General features: G+C 43.4%; 1 long non-coding RNA gene across 1 annotated transcript; it reads right to left on the reverse strand.

Annotated features, from left to right (window-relative positions):
* Positions 1 to 1111: 1111 nt before the first annotated feature.
* Positions 1112 to 3749, reverse strand: LOC144000359 (uncharacterized). Its single transcript, XR_013278222.1, has 2 exons — positions 2916 to 3749; positions 1112 to 2848 (listed from the first exon to the last, which is right to left on the reverse strand). It is a non-coding gene; the product is annotated as an uncharacterized LOC144000359 (long non-coding RNA).
* Positions 3750 to 6071: the final 2322 nt, after the last annotated feature.

A 6071-nucleotide genomic window follows, 5' to 3' on the forward strand; every position in this document is an offset into this window, starting at 1 on the left:
CTGGTAAGGATACAGCCTATGCCCACTGCCCAGTCAGTGCCAGACAGTCCCGAGGCCGCCATTGACTACTCCCGCAGCCGCTGTAGCACATTGCCAGCAGTGCAGCCCAACTCTGAGCTGCCAGACTTCTCCAGTTCAACTTCTCCTCTCCTGAGCTGAGCCTCCGAGTCCTCCCGCCCATGAGGTCTGCCACGAGTTTGCTGCCCGCCAGAGTCATTGACAAACTTCCAGGTTAGTGTGTTACACACACTTTGTTAGTTACAGTGTGCATGCTCCTCCTCCGTTCTGCTGCTGTGTCCCCCACTACCCCTCCATTCTGCTGCTGTCCCCCACTCCCCCTCTGTTCTGCTGCTGTCCCCCACTCCCCCTCCATTCTGACGCTGTCCCCCTGCAGTTTTCCTCCGTGTCCCACTCCATTCTGCTGTCCCCCTCCGTTCTGCTACTGTCTCCCTCCAATCTGCTACTGTACCCCTCAATCTGCTACTGTCCCCCTCAATCTGTTACTGTCCCCCTCCGTTCTACTACTGTCTCCCTCTGTTCTGCTACTGTCCCCCTCAATCTGCTACTGTCCCCCTCAATCTGTTACTGTCCCCCTCCATTCTACTACTGTCCCCCTCCATTCTGCTACTGTCCCCCTCCAGTTTTCCTCCATGTCCCCCTCCATTCTGCTGTTCCCCTCCATTCTTGTGGTGATTATTCTGTTAGTTTGACAAGTTAACTTATTTTGTTTTTGTAAACTGGCACTTTGCAATAAATTTTGCGCTGTATTTTCTGTGAAATATATATGCATATGAGCGTATCATTTTTGTTTTTGGTGGGAAAGTGGATCTTGGGTGGGAGTTCCCACACTTTTTTCCCCAGGACTTGACCACTGGGTAGAAGGTGACATCTGTCTCTGAATTGTGCTCCTGCGTTGTCACCGCATAACGTGCCCCTCCAGTGGAGACCACCAACAGCAATGCCGACACACACATTGCGCACATTGTTCACCATTGCCACTATCAGAAAGTCAATCTAGATCAATGATTGACACTTGACATTGGAGAAAGTACATGTAGAAATAAAGTGACAACAAGACGTGCAACAAAGGATGACAAAGTTTGAAACAATATTTTATGATAAAAACAAGAAAAGTGCCAATGGTTTATTTATTTCAGCAGTCTAGAAAACAAAATTCCATGCAGTTAGGGTTTGTAAATACAGTACATTAAAGTGGCTCTGTCATGAGAGAAGTATGAGGGATGTTATTACATTGATGGTGGTAGAACCCTAGCTGTGTTTGATATGTTTCATTCACAATCCCAGAGAAAACATTCTATAAACAAATGTCAGATAAGTGACAAGTGATCTCTATACTACAGGTGGTGCATGTAAGTACCTAACCTCAAATCTTATTCTCTGTCAAAGAATAAAAAAAAGGTGTGAGTTTATAGTAAAATAATAGTTACGGTATATCTATTGCAAAAAAAGTTAGATGTAATTTATTTAAGGTATGAAATAACATTGCCTGTGTCTTAATGGAGGTAGGAAGGGGATCTGAGTTTCCAATGACTGAAGTACAAAAATGTGCATGACAACGAATATCTATTTTTTATTTCCTATTGAAATTTTAAAGAAAAATATAAAATTCGATTTTTTTTCTCTCATCACTATGGGATAAGGTTTAAGTCTCTACCACTATAATGGGTTTGTGACCAATCCCCAGGATTCACTAAAAACTTTGCATGTTTGCTTCCAGAAATAGGTAATCATCTATAATGCAGTGCATAGCCTTTACCCCTGGTTGTCAGTATGCATTGGATCAGTTAGGAAGAGCTGGCAATTCTATGTAGAGAGATACTTTTTCTTTGTATTTTTTTTTTTTTTACATTAGTAAGTGTCCCTTATAGTAATGCCTGCTTTTGTGTCAGGGCCTGGATCTGAACTCTGTACCTCTGCTGTATCTGGCAGTAATGTTCTTAATAAGCCACCTAAGATGCTGCAGAGCTCTCTGCTTGATTGCTGAGACAATCTTGCCTTTTGTCTTGTTTCCCTTGAACATTGAAATCTTTGCTCCTCCCATGAATGTCCTATTTAAACCATGCCTTTGCACATCCGGATTGCCAGATTATTGTACTCTCTCCAGCCAATAACTCACTCTTGTCACTCCTGCTGCCATCTGTGCCCTGGTACCACTTATCAATGACCTTTGGTTTGTTCCTTGACTATTCTGCTTGATCCCAACCTGTATTCATTTGTTACCGACCTGTGATTGTTTACTGACTACCCTTCTGCTTGATCCCTACTTGCTATATCTGCTACAGGAGTGGTCATCAACCCTGTCCTCAGGGACCACTAACAGGCCAGGTTTTTTGTATTACCTTGGGGGAGATGTAGACTAGAATACTGCAGTCACTGAGCAGCAAATTATACCACCTGTGATGTATTTCAGTTATCTTGCCTGTTAGTGGGCCCTGAGGACAGGGTTGATGACCACTGTGCTACAGTACCCATGCTTGCTCACCTTCTGGTGAGGTGATCCTGAGGACTGTCACTTGTTACTAACAAGCAGCAAAAACCATCTCCACCATCAGGAGCTCTGGTGAACATCGGGTACTGCTTAGACTGGACAACTTGGGTGAGCCTGCGCCATCCAACAGGGTGACCTGCTTGTATACTTATCCTGCTGGTCAGTGGAAGACCTCTCTACTGCTATAGCTACTGGTCTCCAAGCCTGACTCCTGACCATGATACTTTGCATGTCTTTGTTTAACAACAGCTTGCTTATTAGTCCTACAAATGGCCAGAATTGAACAATATCTGTTCACCTCCATAGACCTTAATAGTAGTTGAGAAAGATTCAAGAAATCTCAGGTAGATTTATTCATCCTTACTCCTGTATATAGCAATAGTTTTCCTGAGCACTGTCAGGTCACCTTGAGGCCAGGTGACAGATGCACACGGTAGGGATTGGGAGTGCACCACAAGGTTGTGGACCCTACGGCTGACTGCTGCGGATGGGGGTCAAGGTGATAGGAAGACAGGGCCGCCAGAACACCAAGATGGATCACACCGGGGTTAGAGCGTAAGATTCCCTGGGGCGCAGAGTCCAAGAGCCAGCAGGTGTTCACCAGAGCCTCGAGTGGTGAGGATGGACTTGGCTGCAACTGGCTCCAGGTCGCGACCCCCAGCTCACACCCACAGTAGGCAACAGGAGGATAGGGATGGTGAGGGACAAAGCCAAGGCCGGGGCCACAAGCAGACAGGAATAGTCAGGGACACTCCAAAAGGTCAGGATCACAGGCAAACAGGGATGGTCAAGGACACGCCAAAGTCGATAACGGAATAACAGCAGAGCACACGGCAGGTAACAGGAAGCTAACACACAAAGGAATACACAATGGTTGATCAGCACTGTTGGCTTGCAGTGCACAGGTTAATATAAGGTTCACTGATAGGGCCTGGGGTGGAGCCATGCTTAGAGGAGAGGTTATAAAAACCCCCAGGTGGAAGTGGCTGGCCTCTTTGACTGAACACATGAGGGGAGGTAAGCAAACAGGAAGATCACTGCATAACCATGACAAGCACTTACTAAATACTATAAGACTCTTGTATGTAATTTAAATCTGGAAACCCAGCAGAACCCAATATGACATGGGTACAGTATAGAAACTGTAAAATGTAAAATTGATTACCTTCTACAGGTAAAAAGCAGACATAGCATTTTAATATAAGGGGTTAATCCTTTTGTAACAGGGGGTCATTAAAGTCTAGAGCAGAGGTCTCAAACTGGTGGCCCTCCAGCTGTTGAAAAACTACAACTCCCATGAGGCATGGCAAGGCGGACAGTTACAAGCATGACTCCCTCAGGCAGAGGCATGATGGGACTTGTAGTTCCGCAACAGCTGGAGGGCCACCAGTTTGAGACCCCTGGTCTAGAGGCTCAGAATTTGCTAGCATCATTATGCATCAACGGTAATAAAAAGTTTCTCTCCAAAACGTATTACTGCTTTTAATATTTAATTTGTCAAAACCTGAAAACTGTATACATAATGTTTCCACCCAAAACCACCTTCCTTGATGTGTTTCACCACTGCGGGCTTGCTCCCAAGGATAGGGGAAGTCAAGTGAGAGACAGGCCAGCACCTGGGTCTTCTCTGTTGGGTGAAAGGAGCAAGTCTGGGGCAGAACCATGGGTTTGGGTTTGATCTTTTCATTGTGCGTCAGTTAACATGACTATATGTAGTAATCATATGCAAAAATCACGGGCGTGCATAAGTGCCTATTCCTGATCTTCTGCTGTAATGTTAAAGGCAGCTTTTATATCCGCATTTCCTACTACTAGTGCCAGCATCTTCTCCTGTGTGCCGATTTTTGGCCATCTTTATTGGCTGGCAGGGGATGATGTCACTCCTACACATGCGCACTGGGGATTGGGCCATCCGCTGTAAGCTGGGCTGTGCATGTGCAGCTCAGTGAGGGACATTGCAAACAGGCAGGTAAATGTATTTTATTGCAGAAAGGGCATTACATATAAAACCTGTTTGCTCGCAGAATACAACAGCACAATTTTAGTTTTGCTGTGTACGAGGACCTAAAAAGGTATATTGTGGTCCCAAAATTGATCTTTTTTGTCTTTTGCTTATCTTGTTCTTCCCTAGGAATCAAAATATACAGGGAAGTTATGGTACTTTAGAGATTTACTTTTATATTCAAACCTGTAGTATAGACATGTGCAAAAGGAAAAAATTTGTTTAGTTTCGTTTCGTTTAAATTCGTTAATTCATTCATTTCGTTTAGATATATTCGTTAACTTCCTTAAATTCGTTTTCGTATTTCGTTTAGTTTTCTACCGAATTCGAAAAAATCGGCTACATTCGAAAATATTTCAACCAAATTCGAAAATATTTCTACCGGATTCGAAATGATTTGAACATGATTCGAAATTATTTCAACCACATTCAAAATGATTTGAACATGATTCGAAATTATTTAAAACCGCATTCGAAAATATTTTGTGACCCGCCTTTAGGGCCATGTATCTCGGGGTCACTTGGTGATAGAAACATAAAAGAAGACAGTACAGTTCAAATACAATTCAATACAAGAGGGTCCTACTCTTGAGGGCTTACAATCTAGCTTGTATGTCAACATTTGTGTAAAGGTCTTTTTTAGAATTGTTCATTCTTTACTACAGTAGACATGTGCATTTCGTTTCGTTCCGATTCGAAATTCGGACGAATTTTCATTATTCGGACATTCGGATGCATCCGAATTACCGAATTACAATGCTAATGAATTCAACCGAATTCGCCCGAAATTCGACTCAATACTGGATTCGAAATGATTTGAACATGATCGACATTATTTCAACCACATTCGAAAATATTTTGTGACCCGACTATAGGGGCATGTATCTCGGGGTCACTTGGTGCTAGAAACCCCAAATTTGGATATGTTGTAGTGCTAGAACAATTGTGTTTGCATTCCATTGCATTTGGGGTTTCTAGCACCAAGTGACCCCGAGATATGTGGCCCCAAAATCGGGTCGCAAAATGTCATTTTCTGCTGCAGAAAAGTGCTTAACATGTTGTGACCCGAATTTGGGGCCACGTATCTCGGGATCAATTAGAGCTAAAAAAAACCAAATTTGGTATGCAAACACAATAGTTCTAGCACTACAACATATCCAAATGTGGGGTTTCTAGCACCAAGTGACCCCGAGATACATGGCCCTATAGTCGGGCCCAAAATTCGGGTCACAAAATGTCAAGCACTTTTCTGCAGCAGAGAATGACATTTTGCAACCCGATTTTGGGGCCACATATCTCGGGGTAACTTATAGCTAGAAACACCAAATTTGGTATGCAAACACAATATTTTTAGCACTACAACATATCCAAATTTGGGGTTTCTAGCACTAAGTGCCCCCGAGATACATGCCCCTATAGTCGGGTCACAAAATATTTTCGAATGCGGTTGAAATAATGTCGAATCATGTTGAAATCATTTCGAATGCGGTTGAAATAATGTCGAATCATGTTCAAATCATTTCGAATCCGGTATTGAGTCGAATTTCGGCCGAATTTGGT

The sequence above is a fragment of the Lithobates pipiens genome, unplaced genomic scaffold (genome assembly GCF_037356315.1).
Source record: "Lithobates pipiens isolate NorthernLeopardFrog02 unplaced genomic scaffold, aLitPip1_a1.2 Scaffold_22, whole genome shotgun sequence".
In the NCBI taxonomy this organism is placed as follows: Eukaryota; Metazoa; Chordata; class Amphibia; order Anura; family Ranidae; genus Lithobates; species Lithobates pipiens.